The sequence below is a fragment of the Pinus tabuliformis genome, chromosome 1_2 (genome assembly GCF_031772625.1).
Source record: "Pinus tabuliformis cultivar Carrire ecotype Pingquan chromosome 1_2, CPIR1, whole genome shotgun sequence".
NCBI lineage: Eukaryota > Viridiplantae > Streptophyta > Pinopsida > Pinales > Pinaceae > Pinus > Pinus tabuliformis.
The window spans coordinates 685,528,311-685,550,931 of record NC_142298.1 but is presented as its reverse complement, the minus strand read 5'-3'; the positions used below and the strand labels follow the sequence as shown (position 1 = coordinate 685,550,931).

At 39.6% G+C, this 22,621-nt stretch overlaps 1 pseudogene; it reads right to left on the bottom strand.

Annotated features, from left to right (window-relative positions):
• Positions 1-3,227: 3,227 nt before the first annotated feature.
• LOC149207583 (beta-adaptin-like protein A pseudogene) lies at positions 3,228-20,172 on the bottom strand (annotated as a pseudogene).
• Positions 20,173-22,621: the final 2,449 nt, after the last annotated feature.

Here is a 22,621-nt window from a genome sequence, read left to right as displayed (position 1 = left end):
TTAGAAAGTAACCGTTACCATCACTGTTCATGATTTGACTCCTAGGAGATGGATAAGAGGAGTGGGAGAGCGACATTTAAGGCATTGAAGGCTAAATTTAAGAGTGAAATCTTCAAAAATCTGCCACCAATCTAGCATTTATGGACGAATTTTGGGGGGAACGATCAAATTTGAATTTGAATTCACCTATAAATTACACATGGTCATCCAACGAAAAACACTTTGCATTCTAAGAGTTTGTTGTCTATTGCGCATGAACCATGAGTTACTTGAGGATTTGTTCACAAGCTTCGTATTTGATCAGTATCCCAAGTCAGACAGAAAGCTTATTCGGGATATCATGTTAGGATCAGGGCTCACAAAAAATTCCAGCACTGGGGGGACTATTGCCTCTGAGGGAGATCTCCTGAGGTTGTGAGTATGGAGGTTCCAACAGCAGTGCCTACAATGCTGAGGTCACCTAGGCTGAAGCCTACGTCGACGAGAGAGGTCCCTAAGCTGAAGAAGGATAAGAAAAAGAAGTCGATGCTGGTGTGTAAGTCATTGAGGAAGCATGCAACTATACAGGCTCAGTGAAAAGAAAATTCGAGCGTGACGGAGAAGGGGAAAGTGGTAGATCTGGAGGTAGAGGAAGGTGTGAAAGACATTGAAATTGAGGGGGTGGACCCTATTTCTAAGATGCCAGAGTATATTCCTCTATGCAAAGGAAAGAAAAAGGTCACCAAGGACTCAAATGGGGAGAAATTTGGTCTTCACACACACCTGTTGCCAGAAAAAATCACCTTTGAAGGTCCGTGATTGGCGCGGATCCCTCACTTGAAGCTAGAAGATTATGATTTAGAGGACCATGAGCGGTTCCCCCACTTGTCTACTGACACCTTCTTGCAGAGGGTTTTCCACAAAGAGTCTAGTGTCACCACGTTGGGGCCTGTGGAATGGATTCATGGAGTCAGCAAGTCAGGGTCGCTAAACCTATTGTGGGTGCCCCACTACCATCGCTTAAATATAAAACTGGTTGTCATTAAGCAGTTGTTGTTCCTGGTGCATGATGGGTGCTTGTGTTTAAACTTGCCGATCCTTGTCATCGATATGTTGATCCATCTGATCACACTATTGCCCCATTCAGGGCTGAATCCAGCCAAGGTGTTTGGCGGAAAGACGAGCGAGTGTGACCTCGCTGAGAATATGAATGACAAGTTTAAACTTGTGAAGAAGCCACACAGATACTCGATTACTTCCATTTCTGACCCCACGGTAAAGATTGCCACGCAGATTCTGGCTGGCAAGGTTATGTGGAAGTGTCGCGCGGACGAGGTGTTGGCACCAATGGTTTCGTTGGAAGCACAGTGCGCAGAGAGCATATAGTTCAACTGGTCTCGCTACTTATGCAATGAGATCCTCACAAACTATCCAGAGGCATAGAATGTCAGTGAGCCATTCCAATACGTGTGGTTTCCATTGTCTATTGTGTTGGTCACATGGGAGCTATTGGAGGATACTTAGTTTCCTCCTGTAGAGAAGGATTTGTCGAAGGTTGTACAGTTTGCCTCTCTTTGGGTAACAAAGGACCCCGCACGGGTCATGGAGTCAAAAAAATTCTAGGTCTTGATGGATGCAATCATTCATACGGCCATCAACCAACAACCATGGTTGTCCCCTAACGTGTTTGAGCAGTTATCGGCATACATGGAGTTCAAAGTGGACTTCTATCATGTGTATATTCGGGCGCAGAAGGATCTAGAGCAAAAGTGGTTCGACCTACCCTACCTTGCTACGGATGATGCTATTGCAGAGGTCATCAAGCATTAGACAATATAGTGGCATTTTGCATCTGATGTGGTTGTCGGGACTAGCAAGTCCATGGAGAAAAAGAAAAAGGAAGCGGCCAAACAGAAGGTTCAACAGTTGGCTGAGAAGAGGAAGAAAGAGGCTGAGGAGAAGGCTTGCATAGAAGCAGAGCGCACCACAAAGGAACATGCAGAGAAGGAAGAGTGTGGCTTCGAAAGGAGTCACAAGTCTCCTTCACCTAAAATGAAGGAGGAAGAGTGGTCAGAGCAGGGTGGCAGAGATCAACAGGAGAGCACTCCCTTCCGAGTGAAGTGGTATAGGGAGAAAGAAAAGGAAGGACCGCGCAAGAAGGCAAAAACCACTAAGTCGTCACTAGATCCAATTACCTTGATGGAGGGCGACTTGAATGATATTGGAGATAAGGTACAAGATACAATAGCCAAACTACAACAACATTTTGAGTAGCAGCAAAAGCATGCACTGATATCCATACAGAAGGATCTACGTGAGCTGTAGATCCAGATGACGAGAATTTAGGTAGGTGCAAGACAGAGTAGTGATGCATCAACCAGTTTGGCAGTGGGGATCACTCAAGCAGCAGAGATGGTTCGGCTAATGGATCTATGGGTAGTCACAACACTTGATGGAGCTTTGAGTGTGGTGGAAGCTGTCGACAAGGCTATTGTCATCACTTTGAAGAATATTGCCCTCAACCTGGCCACACTCCCCAGTGAGTTTCTTCACACACTATAAGCAGGTGTGATAGAAAAATTTAAGGCCTAGGAGAATTGAGCATGATCAACGAGTACAAAGTAAAAAATGAACATATGTTCATGGAAAAATCAGCAGTGCTTGAAGCACAGAAGAAATATCAGGCACAAAACGAACAAACTACAGCTGTGGTGGCCAAGGCATGCAGAACAGTCCCTAAACTACATATCCTGGAGGAAGCGTCAGTCGACGCAAAGATCAGGAAGTTGGCTACAGGAGTGCACAATGCAAAGACAAAAGTGGTCGAGGTTCAGTTTGAACTGAACCTGAAAATTACAAAGCTTGAGTTGAAGTCACAGCCTTCAACTCCGCTAGAGGCCAAAGAACAACGCGAAGCAACTATAAAGGATGGAGTCGCAGCAGTGGTTGTCGCGGTGGTGGATTGTACCGCACTCTTTGAGAATTCCATGGAGGTAGTCACGATGTTGCAGGAAGATCTTAACCTACAGAGGTTAAATACCGAAGCTCGTGAATTGGAACAATAGTATGATGAAGCAAGGGTGACGACGCGCATCATCATTATAGCACAACGATTGGCTAAGTTGCATGAGGCGAAACAGTTGCTTGAATAGGTGGAAGCAGCATAGAGGAAACAGGTGGTCCTCAAGGCCAGATTGGGGCCTTGGTTGGATGAGGCCTACATTATTTCAACCAAAATTTAGGAGAAGTTAGCGAGCCTGCAAAGTATGCAGCAGAAAATCAAGGAAGACAGTGTAGGACCAGCAACAGAGTAGCTGGTGGAGCAGATAAGATAGGTAGCCATGCAGAGCACGACTGAGGTGGCAGTGGAAAAAGTAGAGTTGGGAGGTATCCACAGTAAGATCTTCGTGCCAGTAGAGTGACTCGAGGGCGAGCCATGAAATTTGTGTTGGGGGCCTATTGGGACAAGGTCCCCTATGGTCAATTTTGGGGCAAAAGCCTAAGTTTTGGGGAAAAAAGCCCAAGTTTTGTTGTAGAAAATGTAAAGTCTCCACAAGATGTGGTCACGGAGTGCGTAGATTGTAAAGTGTCATAAAGGGGTTTTACCCTTCTTTTATGTAAGTTGTATCGGCTTTTGTAGATCCACCCATGGTCCGCGGACCATGGGATTGTATAAAAAGGAGATTCTTAGAGATTCTAAGGAAAAAAAAAAGGAATGATGATGAAGAAGATGAATATAATGGGTTAGTAAGAGTAAGAGCGAAAAATTCTTAGAGTAGAAGAGAGGCTCTGCAGCTATGTCCACAGAGGCCTAAAGTAGAGTCTGCAACTAAGTGCACAGAACCCTGTAGCTGAGTGCACAAGGAAGTCTTGAGTCTGTAAGTAGAACTGAAGTATTAATAAAGAGATTATTCTAGAAAATCTTGAGTTTTGTCTGTTATTTCTATTATGAAAGAATGTGCTTTTATGCTATAATGAATAATGGGTTTATGAAATCATATTGTATTGATGCGCGGTTTTAAATGATTAATAGTGTTATCTGAACACAAGTAATAATAATTGTTGACATGAAGAATATCTTATTGTAGATGGAAGTTATTAAACACTTAACCCAATCTGGGTAAATACGGACTTAGAAGGAATCACAGAGGCACGTAAGTGGTGGATTCACCTATTTAGGGTATGCGAAAGACAGTCGTAGGCCTTCGCAGAGGTCTAGGGGTGGGTAAAAGGACGTTACATCGATAAGACTTAAAGGCTTATCGATCTGCGAGAAGACGGGTTTAGGGAATAAAATGACATCACTCCCATCTCTGGGTGTGGAAACTTGGTTCCAACACCCACCCATACTACTTCAGGTGAGACTTCAGTCTGCGCTCCATGAATTGATGTCGAAAGGGACATTAGTGTAGGGATTTGTTTGGAAAAACAAACTTTGAACTTGGGTTAAGGCCCCCTAAGCCGACATATACATATCTGATGTAAAAACATGAATCCACGGCATGGATGCAACCATTCAGATAGTAAGGACTATATGAAAGGATCCATGGCATGGGCACAACCATCCAATACATAAGGATCATCTATAATCTAAGATCCAAGGCATGGACGTAGCCATCTGGTATAAAAGGATCATCATAAATGTAAAGTCCCACGGTAAGGTCACATCCATCTATATAGAAGAAACATGTGTACAATCATGAACAATACACAACTCCACATAGCCTGAGTTATTTCAGACAAAACTCAGGGTCTTGCGCTCCATCTCGACCCGATCAAAGTATGAATTCTAACATGCAAATGAATGTGTCAAAGTTGAACATGCTAGAAAACCACCTGATTACTAGCCATTAATGTGGACTGTTAACAAGCATGAGAGGAACCACCCATAATTACAATGGCTCTCAAGGTACGACAATACAATTCATGAATGTGATAACAAATTTGAAGTCGAACACTCATGGAATCACCCAATCGAAGGCCAATTATGAAAACCTGTCACCAAATGCAAAGAACTTTCCATTGAGGCATGCAAGCTCTAAGGTACTGAAAGGGAGTCTCTAATTCATCTTCCTGGATAATGAGCTGAAGTCGACAGGAAGTGACCCATTGAAGGAGAGTCATAGTGAGTCCCCGATCATCGACACAAAACAAGGAATAAAGTGGAATGTAGGATCCAAGATTGTAGTAAAGAGTCAGACAATGTATAGGTAATAAACTGCAGATAGGACTTCTCTTGAACATATCGGCGACACGACTCCGGAGTGTGGCAGCATTTGACTCAACATAGGACCAAGGGTCATAGTAATAAAGTGGAATAATAAAATGAGAGGCGAAATGGATTACCCAAACCTGGAAGGACAAGTGACTAAGTGAGGATGTCCCAAACCCGACACAAGAAACAAATGAGTGTCATGTTCAAGAGCAACATGCTACCTATACAAGAGATGTTTCACTTTCATTTTTTCCCACTATTTGTAGTGAGTACCTCTTTATTTTTACAAAAGCTTTAAGAGGATACCATATTCTTGTCGTATAAGTTCACCCCTTGGATGAATTCATCCTAGTAAGTTTTATGAGTCCTAGGAAGGAGAAACTTAGGCTCGTCATGGTGACAAGTCTTTTGTCATTTAAGTTTTAGGAGTCCGACGGAAGAATAACTCGGTGCCTTTTTCATATTTAGAGAGTCTGAAAAATAGATGAAAAAGAAAACTCCATCATATCCGTTTTTCGTAATTTGTCTCTTAAACCTGAAAAGGTGTAAAACAATATTCAAGAGAACCTCTTGACCATGTCAACCAAGGTGTACCTTTTTCATAAATAGTCAATCTCAGCCCAAAAAAGGGGTAAACCTATACTGAGATGACGTCAATTCATTTACTTTAATGAGTTTGAAATGACAAGTACTAAGAAATCTTTTCATATTTCAAGAGTCAGAAAAGAGTTGAAAGATGACTCTTCCTAGAGGAACGAGTGGTATAAAAGGATAAAAACTGGTTCCAGTAATGATGGAACTGCTCATAACATCTAATGTTCAAGAAGCTATCTAATAAGACCACTCATCGTAGATGTTCCTCAGGCACAAGGAAAACAACCAAGTGAAATCATATGATCGGCGAAAGAGATGGTGACAATGGAATGAAAAAACCAAGGCTCATCTGGCAAAAATCGACTGATAAAAAATGGCAATCTTGAGATGTAAAATGGGAATGGTTTCATTTTTACACAAGCTTGAAACATGAGAAACTATGCTTGAGTATACTTGAAGATGGTTTTATTTTTACACAAGATTGAAACATGGGAAACTATGATTGAGTATACTTGAAGATGGTTTCATTTTTACACAAGTTTGAAACAAAGATAAACTATGCTTGGATTTGGTTTCATTTTCTCACAAGCTTGAAATGGAAACAAACTATGCTTGGATTTGGTTTCATTTTTACAAAAGCTTGAAACAAAGATAAACTCTGCTTGGATTTGGTTTCATTTTCTCACAAGCTTGAAATGGAAACAAACTATGCTTGGATTTGGTTTCATTTTTACACAAGCTTGAAACAAAGATAAACTATGCTTGAGATAAGTTTGCATGCCCCCAACATAATGACTCAATTCAAGGTACATGCCCCCCAAGCTTCATTTCATTCACCTAAGTAGACTACTGGTTACTAATAGGTAGATGGAATGAAGGTTCACTTGTGAGATCAACTGAAAGACTCGACTAGGATTTTATGAGATCTAATCAAAGAATCAAATAGGAAGGGGATTTGTTTCATTTTTTTAACGAGCTTGACACATGAAAAAACCATGCTCATGACACCTTGTTTCATTTTTTACTGAGCTTGACTCAAGTAAAGGAACTATGCTCATGGGGACCTATTTCATTTTTAACGAGCTTGACACAAGACAGGGAACTCTGCTCCACCCCTTGTTTCATTTTTTGAGGAAATTGACACAATACAAGGAACTCTGCTCCAACACTTGTTTCATTTTTTTTAATGAGGTTGACATAGTAAAAGAACTATCCTCGTATCCTTTGTTTCATTTTTTAATGAGCTTGACACAAGACACAAAACTCTGCTCCATGGTCATTGTTTCATTTTTTAACGATCTTGACACAAGACAAGGAACTATGCTCATGGGGACCTATTTCATTTTTTAATGAGTTTGACATAGTAAAAGAACTATCCTCATGGTCCTTGTTTCATTTTTTAACGAGCTTGACATGAGACAGGGAACTCTACTCCACCCCTTGTTTCATTTTTTAGGGAGCTTGACACAAGACAAGGAACTCTGCTCCAACACTTGTTTCATTTTTTTAATGAGATTGACACAGTAAAAGAACTATCCTCGTATCCTTTGTTTCATATTTTAAGGATCTTGACTCAAGACACGGAACTCAGCTCCATGGTCCTTGTTTCATTTTTTAATGAGCTTGACACAAGACAAGGAACTTTGATCCATTGTCCTTGTTTCTTTTTTTAACGAACTTGACACAAGACAAGGAACTTTGCTCCATTATCCTTGTTTCATTTTTTAACGAGATTGACACAAGACAAGGAACTTTTCTCCATCCCTTGTTTCACAGACCAAAAGAGGCCATGGCTTCCAAGAGATTCTCATCAGATGGGGGAACAACACTCTGGAATGGATAGATGTCCAGGGATCCAATGGAAAAATTGGGCTCTAATTTCTCCCAGTATATGGTGTACTATGTCACCTACTATATCATTAGTAGATGTGGGCATGGAATAGGTGGCCATGTAATTAACCTATGGGGGGGGGGTGATACTGCTTGCATATAGGAACCATTTAGGGATGATGGTTGATTGGGAGTTGATTCAGGACCAATGAATGTAAGATGATGAATGACCACAATGATTCCTTCATGCATGAAACACATCAATCGAAAGAGGGAAGAGACAAGAGCTCCCATGACATAAACATAGTCACGGCCAAAGAGTAGATTAAAATCTAAAGGGCCTTGGACAACCATCACATTTATATAGACAGCCTTTCCTCCCAAAATAATAGGTAACTTAGGAAGGATCCCTAACGGTTGCTAGTTCCTCTGTCAAAAGCTAACAGATTATAGGTGACAGGGACAAGCTGAGGAGAACCTAAATCTTGCTAAGCAGTTGAGGACATGATGCTAACAGATGCGCCCCCATCTATAACTATGCTAGGTATGACCATATGGTAAGCCTGTACTGTAATCTGGAAAGGCACATAAGACAGAAGATGACATCCTGCCAGTCGACTCCAATCAAAAGAAGTGACTGAACTACTTGGAGGGGGTGTCGTAGGAATGTTAGATCTGCCCTCTTACTCTATGGGAGCAGGAGAACTACTCTCATGCACCTCAAGAACAGGAGGATTTCCCTCTAGTTCATTTGAAACTGAAGAAACCAAAAGAACTTGAGCGGTATGGGGTTCAATCTCTACTGGAAAGGTATGGTTAACTGAAGGTGGAACCAATTCTACTATTTTCTTAACCAATGTTTGGTCGAGAATGGACTCATGAGACTCACTTTCAGAGAGAGTGAGATTGACCAAAGATTACTTTTGATAAATCACTAATCAACTAGTGAAGGATTAGAGGAAAGCTTTTGGTACCTAGTTGGAAGACGAGGTTGAGAAGCTGTAAGGTTTTCAAACTCTTTAGAAGCTTCATCCATAAGAGGACAAAGGTGAATGGGATGATTACCTTCACACAACTTACAAGAAAATTTGAATTTTCCCTTTTTCCAATGAGCTTTACTATTACTAGTTGAGGGTTTATCACCAGTATGATCTCGAGAGGCTGGTGACAAAGGTTGATGTGAACCTGTGGAACACACTTCTAAGACCTTGGGAATATTAGAAAAATTCCGAAGAAGGTGGTCACCCTTACATAACATGCAAGGGAATTTTACTTTTTGGGGCAGGTTCGAAGATTTTTTAATTAGTTGCATCTGTAACAATGGTTGCTTGGTTGCCCTATTTCTTATTTGGCTTCTTCTTCTTCTTAGCTTCTTGGTTACTAGAATCCATACTTTCACCAGGCGAAGAGGAAGAACGGGGTGAAGAAATATGTGAAGAAGGTGAGGGGTCAACTTTAGGATCAACATGAAGTTGATGTTGTTCAAGTGGAGGAGAACTCGGTTGAAAAGAAGTTTGGACACTCGGAACCATCGAGGTTGAAAACAACCAAATTGGTAGACCAATGGTCAATCCAGGAAGGGACAACGTTGCCATATAAGGAGCATCAGTATTTCCAAAAGAAGGAAAAGAACTAGGATTCCCATGAGAGGGGTTTCCTTAACTGGTAAACTTAGGAAATGTTGCTATCAGTATCAACCTAAGATATACTAAGGAGTATTTCCACAGGAAGGATGTTGTTCTATAGTCAATTAATTTTAGAATTTTAAATAAAAACTTTTCCTTTTCATGTTTTAAGATTCGAGAAAAGGATGAAAAAGGTGACTGTAGTCTCTTTTGTTGGTTTAGCGAGCTTGAAAGGACAAGTGCTCGATGATTTTTTCAAATTTAAGGAGTCAGAAAAGATCGAAATGACTACTTAGGTAACTCTAGGAAAAAGGATTACCAAGTAATCGTGAACTACAATATACACCTTAGCAAATAAATTTACCAAGGGCTTGACGTTCATGAAGGAAATCTCCTCGAATTTTGTGTTCGGTGTATCACGTTTGTAGGGCGGCAGACTCAACTTCCTATGGATAAAGGTTTGCAACCTATGGGGGTCTCCCTTTATATACTCGATGGTACGGGGAGCACAAGTTCGTGCTAGCACTTTCTAATGCAAGAGTATTACGAACGACAATTGCTGAGTTTTATAGCCACCAGAACACGTCTCTAGCCTAGACCACTAAATATGAAATTTATGTTTCAAATGCTCCTTAGATAAATTGAGGTAAATTTTAAAGTTTATCTTCAATTAAGTTTCCATTTTGAGGCTCAAAACAATGTCACCTGAACACTTATGATGCAACTATATGAGAAAAGGAAAACTTTCCATTTCAATGAAAGCTAGACTAATCAAGGGAAGAAATTTCAATCAGTAATGCATCAAACAAAATGCATCATGCAAAATTTCGTCCACTAAATTTCACTTTCGCCTTCCAAATGCAAAATGTGAAAACGAAATATAATCTTTCATTTCACTAAATGCAATGCCAAAAGAAAAAATGATTTCCACTTTTCACTATCCTAAATGCAACTTTTCGAAAGCAAAATTATTTTGACTTTACTAAGGTGCATTTATATGAATTATGATTTTATTTCATTTTGAACGATTTGATGCACCTAATATAGTATTTAGCTCTTAATCATTGGAAAACATGATCTCTTTTCAATGATGAATCTCAAAAATAACTTTTCAATGCAACTAATCTAATGCTTTTTCACGAAAAGTAAATTTCGAAATACAAGCTAAAACAAATGCAAAACGATGTTTTCAATGTTTTCCATAGAAAACAACACTCAATCAATCAGCAAAACAAGCTTCTCAACTACACCAACAAATAGCAAGTGATGACCAATTGACTAGAAACCCTAAAACTCAATAAGATTTCACTTCAAATCCAATGAGACAAAATTTTCAAATTAATCAAGACAATCAATAGAAAACACCATAGACAATTTGGAAAATCATCGATAGAGGACATAGAGACTGAAAACAAGAAGAAAAACCCTATTTTCTCTTATACTATGGGATCATCCTGCTTGTCATAGGCAAAAGAGGGATAACCGCAACTGTAATTAAAACATCCGCGATGTCATCACGACTGTTAGGAAGAAAACCATGATGGGCGAGAAAAATAAAGAAAACATAAAAAAATCTTCAAGATCAGACAAAAATCAATATCCTCAAGCAATCTCCAGCTAGTGAAAATAGTTACAGAAAAGCAAACAAGCTAGAAAACTAGCGGTTGTTCAAACTCATCACAAATTCAAGGTGAAGGATTGAATGGAAAGGGTTATAGCTTCCCTAGCGGAGTCACCATTTTGTTGTCTAGGTAAATCCTTTCTACAGATAGAGATGATCCCTCTAGCCCAATGAGTGGGTCTAACAATCGAAGTGACAATCTACTAGACACTTTCCTAAGTTGCAATTGAAAAGAGAGATGAAGAAGATGACCTACCACGTTTTGATGCTATCTCAATCTCCTTTGTTGAAAACCTTGAATCACTTGTGTCATGGGTTCGTTCCTGCCACTCTCAGCGTTTATGAACCTCCACAAGAGATCAAGACACAACAATGCATGCAAATACAAATAGCATATTCAAAATCAACCTACTTAACTGATCAAGGAATGTTAAGTTAAATGATACATGAGCATACACATTTAGGGAAAATGAACCAGCATTTGTATATTAATAGAATAAGGGAGGAAGCATAAAACCAAGACTTGATGCCAATAGGCTCTCCTTGAATGAATATACAAGTCCAAGCTAAGCTCTCCAAGCACTCCTTCTCTAAGCCAAATGAGTAGCATATAGGCACAATCTTAGCATAAGGGCGCAAATAGACATAAACCAACTAGCCTCTAACCTGACCAACCATTTAGGAATGGGAGAAGATGAATATATAGGCTGGGAAAGGGAGTTAGGATATCTCCAAAGATAGGAGTAAGCCCTCATCTCAAGGAGGTAGCTAATAGGGATAAGACCAAGAGGCCAAGTTGGGAAACCATGACCTCATCTACGCTAAACAACCTCCAACCTGCCACTCTAGAAGCTTCTATATCACAAAGCTTAACATCCTCTTTGGGAAAATTTCCTTTTTGGCATCATTGCAGGTATACAATTGAATAGAGTAATGCCATCACTGGTCGAGCATATTGCAACAAGATATCATCGTTGTTTTTAGCCTCATAAGAGTGATGATCCTCAAATTAGGGTTTAAGAGTTATTTCCTTCAGGGGAAGCTCAAGGAATTTTCCAATCAATGTCTTAGGGAGGATCTAAACTGCATATCTGAATGAGTACACTACATAATGGTCATGTTTCAGGCACTCCAGGGTATGTCACATGGAAGTGTAGGAGGTGTGACAAAATACTATGTAACACACCTCATCCACTTTTTCCTGAAATCTTTTTTGATCCTGCCATTTCTGAGTTTTCTTGTGAAAATTCATTCCCAGATGTTTCTACTTTTGATCATTCATAGGACACAAAGGATGTCAGTCGATCATTTTATTGTGTTGAGGAAAAACATTTCTTTCCAAATCCATCTAATATGTCATCTTTCATTTCTAGAAATTCCAAGAGTGAAAAATTTTGTTTCTCATCAACCCCTCTATATGATTCGTCAGATCATGAGGATGTCGATGTACATCTTGAATTTTTCTAATCATGGTTGTTGTGATGTTTTGACTCACTCATTGGATCATGATTATGATTCACTTTCTATTTATCTTTCTAACCCACCGTCTTTGATGATATACTTGTTGATGAAGTGGAAACCCCTCAAGTTGTCAAGGCACTTTAGCCCGAGCTAATGGTTATGTCAGGTTCTCACCGTCTTGAGGTCAGTTCCGCTCCCGAACATAAATTGTTTGAACCACCCCAGGCTCCTCATCACTCTAATGTTTGCATTGAAAATCAACATGATCCATAGATTTCACATCCTCCACCAAAATCACATGATTGTATTGCTCATGCATTGGAGGAGTTGTACGTAGAAAGTCATGTTGTTAAATGAAAGTTTTCTTATTTCTACATTTTTTCTCGTTTTTCGAGATCAAAAGAGTGTGCACGCTTATCATCTGCACACAGTGTGATGCAACACCATGGTATGTCCATGGAGTGTCTATCATGTGATTTTACTCTTTTCTTTTCTATGGACGCATTCAAACTTCGAGCATGTTGGTTTTCATTATTTTATTTTTCTTGCTTGTTGGTTTTTCTAAATATCTTTCTTGTTAACCATGCCTTCACCTACATGGGCCAACCAATGTGTCAATGGTTGAATTGGAAATATAATTTCACGTGAATGGGCCCATGAATTGTTTATCTTAGGAGTAGGAGTAGTGTTTTCTTTCTTGTTTGTGTTTTATTTTGTGTTTTTATTTCATTTTACTTATGTCCCTTGCTTTTTTGTTTCTTTATGTAGCCATAGGATTAACTTCCCATGAAACCATGTTTGGCACTTGAGAAAAGCAGGGTCAAACACAAGAGGGCCTGTACAACTATCAACATTTGGTTATCTATTTATCCCCTCTCTTTATGAAGATCTTGTGTTCTTTCAGTTGATGATACCCTGATGGAAAATATATTCCTTTTAGAGTGAATCTTGGTGAAGTCACAACGCGTGCACTTTTAACTAGTACCACCTACTCTAATCGATTTGGTATATTCGGTTAACCCTTGTCAACTCATTCAAGTAGAGTAAGGTGAGGGGAAAAACCTTAACAAGTATGTCAGAGGTGTATATAACATCTTTCTCTGAAGGGACAACCTCTTCTACTCTCAATAAGTCAGGATACCTATTTTACCTCATGAAATAAATAAGTGCCTATGCACAGTTCTCTGAAAAATGAAAAATGAAAAATGAAAAAATAATAAAATAAAGGTGAAAGAATAAAAAGGCTTTCCACGTAAAGAGGTGAAGAAAATAACTCTGTCGGGGTACTGTCCAGGCTCGCTAGTAGCAGAGCAATGTTTTTTTTCTTGAAGTGACACTATCAGGGTACTGTTTAGGCCTGCTGGCAGTGGAGCAACACCAGAGATGAAACTAAAAATCTAATAGTCTATATTACTTGTGTATCAATATACCCCTCATCCTTAATCGAAACAACTCAATTGGTTGGTTTGGGATGTGTGATGACCGATCAAGAGAATGGTAGGGACTATATCTTTAAATCAAGCTAGTGAAGAACCCATGATAATTAAATAATCGAACAATACTTCAGATGGAGTTATAATCGCTTTACACGAGACAAGGTCCATATACAGAGCTAGAGTTCTACCAGTGTGTCACGAATGTTGTAGCGGCTACAAAACCTCGTCAAAATTTTGCCTTCACTTCGTTTTGGAGCCTCCCTACTAAAATCCCACTAGCTTGTCTTACACTGCCCAAGTACTTGTGCTTTTATTTGAGTTTATATTTTGCTTTATATCTTGTGTTTGCTTACTTGATTTGTTGAATAACCATAAGCTGATCTCCCCGTGACTTGGTTACAATCTGGTTCTTTCACTGCCTTGGAAATCTGCACAGTCCTAGAGGGAAACCAACCTTGCTCTCAGCAAATGTGTAGTTCAACCCAACTGTGAGCCTTGGCTCCAGAATTGCGCAGACCCAATTGGCAACTTGTCTTCAACTCGAAAATTATGCAGAGCAGTCCAAGCTAGCAAGTTTTCCTTTAGCTCCATAATTGCGAAGATCCAGCTAACAGCCTGCCTTTAGCTGGGAAATTGCGAAGAGCCTAAGAGGCAACCCAGAAATTCTGTAGAACCTATTGTGCTCAGAAACTACTCAGGACATGAAAGAGATAGTTTCCCAATCCTTCTCAGAACTACGCAATATTTCCAAGTAGTGCATAGTAATTTTCCCGAAAATAAAGAGGCTAAGAGGAAAATCATCCCTACAAAGTAGGGATCTATTATTAGTTTCCTGAAGGTGACACATTGCCATCTTTAAAAGTTTCTTCCAAGTGTCATTTTTGTCCTTAATCTCAAGTATACGTGTCAGGAAATCAATTTTTGTCTATGTAATGGACACCTCTAGAGCTCACTTATAAATTTGAGCAGAGTCTCTCCCAGGCCTTGACCTAAACTAAACTGTGCATTACACACTTCCAGTCATCAAGCTTCCACACTGACTGCTAGGATGGCGCAGTGTGTAGTTCCAACAGTCAATCATTCACCCCTGTCAGTACAAACTGTGCAATTCTTCTCATCAGATGCCTTGGTTGCTACTTGATCATGCTATGAAGTTAGATTTATAAGAGCTAATGTTTGATTTCCATGAGTGTCCTTTTTGTCCCACAGGTACCACACTCGTGAAGCACTTCTCTCTAGTAGTCATTGTACCATGGAACCAAAGAGAGTTGCTTCAAGAGCAACCACTGAAAGTAGTACTGGGGAAGCAGTTGAGAAAGAACTAGTTTACTTGCCAATATATGCAGATGCCCAACTGTTTACAGAAAAGGAATCAACACTAACATGGAAGCAAGACCAGCAATAGTGGCAGAAGGTAGCAATCTAGTACAAGATCAGGGAAAGAGGAAATTGCTGACATAATAAAGGGAGAAAAAAGTTGCAGAGCGAAAGCGCATTCAATCTTCATGCAAGCAACTTTGACAACATAAGAAAAATGAAGTAGAAGACACAAACAACAGCTCAGAGGAAGAGAGAAGATCAGGGCTTGGAGGTAGAAAGCTAATATGGTAGAAAGCAGAACAAGAACCGAAGGAGGAACAGGAGCCGAGAAGGAAAGAATAGGAAAAGAAGCAGAAACAGGAAGAAGAACAAGGGCAAGGCGGAATGACATAGAAAACAACGCCAATCTAGGCTGATGAACTGGAATAGCTAGCAGTTGAGGAAGAGAGTGAAAAGATGCAGGTTCCCTCACCGAAGCTAAGCATAAGAACCAAGTTCGGTTAGAGGTCGCTAGGTACATTGAGCAGCTAAGGTGAGAGGCCACCAGGGATGACTTGGAGGTGAATGCACCAAACATGCAGAAGCACACTGGTGGTCCTCTCATGGTATACACAAGTTGAACATGCTTCAAGACGAGATAGAAGCAGGTTCCAAGACCATATGCCTGGATTCCATGGAGGCAAGGGTCTGCTTTTAGTAAGAGAACATCAAGTAGTTTTGGGACATCATAGCATAGTACCAGGCTTGGCATCATTAGATGATCGAGAAGCATCAAGTGGATGTTGCCAAGTTGGTCTTTCCCCAAAATCCAGATTCATAGTGTTTTGTCTTGTTAGGTTGTCTCTAGCCTATTTTGTCTCACATGGGTACATGTGGAAAATGTATATTACTTGTAAATATGTTGTAAGTGAAATTCCAAGTGTCATTAGTGGAATGTGAACAGTCACTATGTAATGTAAAGAGTTATTTGTAAATAAGTTGAAGAGCCATGAGTGTAGTCGAAGAGTCAGAAAGGTGAATGTCAAGGGTCACCCCACCCTTTTTTATAAATAGAACCTCATAACTCATAGAAGAGGCTTTTGGGAGCCAAGCTTTTGGCTAGGCAATTCTTAGAGAAGGTTTGGAGGGTACTATGATGAGCCTTGGCTTCTCCACAGCGTAGAGCGAGTACATCTCTTTGGAGGAGCAGGTAGTGTTGACTGTAATGTTCCACTATTTGGGCTAGTGGTTGTCAATGGTGTATGTATGGATGGAACTTTCACTTAATAATATAACTGAGCCAACACGTTTTCATGCATATGTTTTTATTGTAGTTCGACTATTCTAGTTACTTTAGCAATGTATGTTATTTAACTTACGCATTTGTGTATGAACTATTTTGTATGCAATTGTATGAATCTTGTTGAAGACGTGTTGTTGTATTAACCCATCACTTTGGATTGTGGACTATTTTGCTTCTAGCCTGTGATGTCATTCCGCTCATGTGTTCCTTTCAGGCTGCGTACTATTATAGGATTCTAAGGGACACACTTCCTTTTCCCCTCTATGTGTTAGAACCCCCATGAATGTCACTTGATTTGCTACAAGCTCACACACTTGCTTCCAACAAAGTTATCATACTTGCCTCCGCGGGCTACCCCAGTTAAGGCACTACTTTACTACCTGCTTTTGGGACTCCTACTCCAAACGGTATGAGGTCTAGTTGGAATTTCTTACGGGGGAGATCCCTTGACATGTTGGCGGGTCCAACACCGTGAACACTAGCCAAAAGGGGTCCCTAGAAATCCAAAAATTACTCTTGGTTACCACAAATCATTGATATTAGGTTAGCCAAGGAGGAATACATTGAGTGATATAACAATGATTTTTTTCTCTATTTAATCTTAGCACAAAACACATTGTAAACTTCATAGATGGGATCCATTTTTCTTTTTCACAATGTCCTTATCCAATTGAACTGTGAGAATATAAAAAACAATAAAATGACCATTGATTGATTGTTAACCTTAACTGGAAAAAATATCTCAAACATGACACATGCAACTAATTCGATGTTCCATTAGATAGCCTAAGACATAAACTACCAACAAATAGAGTGAGGGGGCTAATAGGCAAAGCTTACCTAATGTATCTATAATGACTAAAGTCTTTGAGGTATATTTTCTCAAATATATTCTAGTTGATGCATCAAAAAATAGGGTGGAGACTACTTTGATGAACTTGGGATCTAAGGTTGTAATTAATGAAATACAAATCAACATCATCATAAGATTTTTCAATGTCCATTTTCATTAATATGATTTTTGGACCATTTTTTTCTCACCCATTCCATCCCTTCCCAATCTATAGCCAAGTTGTGAAAAATAAATCCCACTATAATAATCTTAATTTGATCAAGTCTACTAATACATTCATAAAGAAAAAATTGGCTTGGAGATAGTGTGAAGTGTCCAAAAATATGTCCTTTGGGCCTATCTATAATATCTCTAAACTTGCAACAACAACTTTGAAATGATCATTAATCATGACGATAATTGAATATAGGCCCTCTAAAATGTCAATGATATAAATCCATGCAACTCTCCAAAAAAATTATTGAAATAAATTTTATTATCAACCTTGGGCCTTAGCAATAATTTTGTAAGCCACTTTTAGTAAGATGGTTAGTCTCCAATTGGAGATCAATTCAATATGAACAATTATATGGATCAATTTGATGCTCTCAATTAATCTTGGTACATAGATTGTCCACTTGGAAATCTTCATTGTAAACTCTAAGAAGTGCGGGGTCGATGAAGTCTCGCATAGCTTTACCAAATTTATAAGATAACCCATTCATTCTTTCTTGGGGCCTTATGATCTACCATGCTCTCTGTTATCTCAAAATCAGACCCTGATAGGCTGCTGGTCAGGTTGACTCTAAGTAACTATTTCAGACCTACTTTAGGCTGAGGCTTAGCCTCCTCAACCTGAGAGGGCTCTCTCTGGGTGTAATAATGATTTTGATTAAAACTAAGATGGCTAACTCTTGTAGAACAACTGTGACAAATATGAATGCTAGAAATACATTAAACAAGTATCCATTGGGCCTATGGAGTCAACAACACTTCAATACAACAAAGATCTTGACCTTACATGGAAGTCAGGGCATTCAGCATTTGAATATTCAGAATATACACTCATAAGGAACCACACAGTTTATAGATGCATACAGGAAATCAGAGCACATTCAGTGAATTCTGAGTGATTATACATCCATACCACTGTAAAAATAACTAAGAAGAAGACAACATCACACATTCTGAATATGAAAAATCCTTCATGAATCCTGAGAAGTAAAATCAAAATTATATTACTGAAAGTGAGTCTTTACATAAGCCAAATACTATGCTCTGTTATAAAGTTTTCCAACCTTGATTACATTGTTGTTTCAGCTATATATAGAGTTTTTATTCTAACTGATCGAGATTCCTCCTCCAGCATGAGGGGAATTCGAAAACTACTTCTAGTGACACCTATCAACCATTTAACTAACTAATAAATACAACAAAGTGTTGACTGGAGTTTTTAGAGATCTAAATCAAGTAGGATTCTAACACCGTGACAGCCTTGGTCTACAATCATTTTCGTTCTCTGACATCTGGTTCCCTTTGGCGGTGGCTGTGATGGATCTTCAAGGCTCCATGTTGGTCTTCAATGTCACACGTTTTCCATTGTCCTGAAACATAGGAAAATACCCCTGTTTGACTGGTCTTCAGTGTTGGAGCAAGTGGAAGCTGACCCCATTTACGCTGAAAGGTGGCAGGATCAAGTGTTGTTTTAGGACTAAGTTTTAATGCAGGAATCTGTGGTGCACTCATGACAGGGCATAACCCGAGCAAATCATCAATGACATAACCTGCCTGTTGAATCGATGCAGGAGGTGTTGCATTTGACACTGCAATTTCAGATCCAGGTGGAAGAGTTGTAGGAGATGGAGAATGGGAGACAAATAAAGTAGAACTGTCAGTGTAGTCAGGAGCATTATATGATAAAGATCCATTTGTAGCATGACCCCAACTTTCCTCCTTTTCTGATGCACTTAATAACAGATCATTGTCAGTTGCTTCGACTCTTTGACTTGGGAGGACATTGTTAGTAGATCCTGTGGTAGTAGCCAAAGAGCCCATATCTTCTGAAAATTCAAATGGTCCCCGGTGTTCCTTATCAATAAAAATATATGAAGGCTCACGATAAATAACAGAAAGACTGTTGAACTCATCAAATATACGGTCATTGACTTCACTGCTCTGAGTATCAGCAAATACAGAAACTGCTTTTTTAGGTGGATTAATTACATGCTCTGCTATGCTCACATCATGTTGCAAAGTCTATAGTAAAATAATGCTCTATCGTGCACATCCTGATGTGCATCAGCCAACCCAGCTGCCAGGGCATCCCCTAATGCCTTCTGGGTTTCTGGAGGTCTCTTGAAAAAGGACTTTGTCATTGCAGTCAGCAAATGCAACCGAACCTCTGCTGAGTCTTCTTCATCCCAGCTGTCAATTAGACTTTCAAGAACATAAGGGGCATCAAGCATATCCTGGGAATATTCTCCCAAAATCCAAACCAGTGCAGCTTTAGCCTTAGGTTCTGGAACATTTCTGCTACTAACGTTCTCATAACTGCAATACAGTCATGACTCCACTGCGGATACTTCCTTAGAAGGTCTTTCACGAGAACCAGAGTTTCTGTAGTGACATAATCCTTTTCCATCTCTAGGAACTGAAGAAGGCGGTCAACAATGGCATTGACATCATACTGCTGCAATGCAATTTTTCCAACTGCTCGGACAGACTCTCTTGCAATGGCCACATCAACATTTGCAGCATATTCACTGAGCTCCGTCACAATATCATATGTATTACTCTCATTTGCCACGGCTGTAAGCATCTCAAGCTTCAATTTCTTCACATATGAAGGGTCACTGTAGCGACAATAAAAATGCTTATAATCTGATGAAAACAGTATTGGAGCACGTGTCACCAACAGATGTAGATGGCTCAAGACTGAATATGACTGTTCTTCCAATAATATCATCCAACTTCGCATAACCCAGCTGTGCAAGAATACCTCTAACCTCTTCTGCAACATACAAGGAAAAGTTGACCAAATCTCCAGGTACACCAGGAAACCGTGCCCGCAATTCCTCTCTCTGGCTAGCAACACCAACATGACAATTGTTCGTGTGGCAGATCCTAGCCATAATACAACCACTTCTTTACCTAGCCCATATATCTCAAAAATTTGTGCTCCAATTATCGACCTTTCAAGAGACAGAACAACAAATGTCAATGTAGTGATGGTAATTCTTTAATTACATTGAGGTTAATGGAGTTTCTCTTGACAAGACATACGCCTGGAGAAGCCCTTGAAAATGAGACTGGAACACTGAATAACACAGCAAAATTCCTGATATATGATAAGATATGCAACTGATGGCTCAAATATCAACAAGATTTGTTCAGCAGATGGATATCCCAGTCTTCACATCATTCATAGAGGATAAACCATTGCTCGCTTTCTCATTTGCATTAACATCTTTGGGCAATTTATCTTTTGGTGGAAAGTCGTGTATTGTTCGGAATTCCTCTGTAAGTAACCTTTCCAATTCTTGATGGTTTTTCAAATGCTTGGCATCCTTCTTGCGATAATGATGAAATGCCCAATATTTTTCAAGACCATAGAGATTCCCCTTCTTGTAGAATTCAATGGTTAACAGTTCAAAATCCTCATAGAGACTTTCCTTAAATTTCTTCTCCAATCCATAGCTGTAGAACCTAAAAAGGCACTCCATGCCGTAATTATACTTTGCTGCTGCATCTTCCAGTGCTAATCTTCGGAACTCATTATACATGGAGCGGTTGAAATTATTTCTGAGGAAAAATGACCAAAATCTGTAGAGAGTATTCATTTCCTCACTGCAACTAGTACCAACTCTCTTGCGCTCTGCCAGGCAACGCTTGTAGTATTTCAAATATTTCTGTTGTTTAAAACCATGATCTTCCAAAAGTTCATGACTTGGATGTTGAAAAGGAGGAAAATACTTTGGCATGGAACCAACTGGCGAACTACTTCCAGCAAAACTGCCACTGCCAAGACATGATCCATGAGGAGAAGATGCAAGCTTTGAGGATGCCATTGTTCCCCCATGGTTGTCTGGTGGTGTTGATCCAAAGAAAAACCCAACAGAATTACTAGGTGGACTTTCTGATATGATGCTTTGTCGGTTGCGAAGTCCTGTGCCTTGATTTCGAGCAATGCTAGGAAATAACCGTTCTTTATGTGAAGGCTGTTTCGTGTCAAGATAACTGTATCCTGAGGAACTGAATCTTTTGATTGATGCCAGCAAGCAACTTTCCATTAAATGCATTCAGATAGTAAACAGAACCCTTTGTCTCCTTCTCAGCAACAACTGCAACATGTGCCAGTACCACGACACCTAACGATCTAAAACACAGCGGATTCTGATAAGTATGACAGCTGGGTGAGATTTGCTATGGATCAGCACAAAATCGCTTAGACTGTGTTTCGCTACGAAATCACCAGAAACATGTTGCTGTGCGAAAACACCTAAAACTGACTTATGCACTACGGAATCACCAAAAGAGCTTTGTAGCACATAATAACCTTTGAACAAAGTTGACACATGGAAATTGTGTAAATTATGAGACTAGTGGTGAATGAGGATGCATAGTGGACTCCTTAGACTCAGACTCTAAGGCAAACAAAATCTCAAAACTAGACTAGCACTGAATTTTTTACCATCATATGAATGTGAGCGGTTTTGAAATTAGAATTTTTAAGTGATAACAGTGGCTCCACTTGGGATAGTGTGCTCCTGTAGTACACTAAGAACTCGTATGTCCAGTGCCTTATCCATTTATGACAAACAGAAATTTGCTTGACAAGCATCCCTTTCAAGCTTCTGGGGCCTTCACCTCGGGCTTGAACTTGATAATCACCATAGGAGAGAGAAGTCTATATCTACTAAAAAAAAAAAATTTGCTCAGTCAACCTTGAGCTTATTTGCATTTTCCTACCTACCTACCCTATCAATTCAAACTTCTTTCAGCTCAATCAATGTGAAATTTCCAATGTAGCCAATCATTTGTCTTATCTGATATTTGATTTCTTTGACTGCATCGGAGTTCAGAGCCAATATGATATTGTGATGACCACTGCCACTGAAATTGCCTCTGATCTTCATAGAAAAACTGAAACACTGGAGAGTAAAACTCTTCCATATATTTGGCTATAGGATCCCAGAATACATGATCAGCTTGATGATTCTTGTAACTTTCTGGTTGTGCAAACTGATCTTCAACAATAATGTGCAGTTCCTCAATCGTGAAAGAGAAAGGAAGCAGCACTCTCTCCTTGTGTTCTGCCATAGAAAGCTTCTGAAAATAATGATCATGATTATGAAGACTATATGTCTGAATTTGACCTTCTAAACCTTTAATGTCTTTCTCAATGTCCTCAGCAACTTCATCCAAAA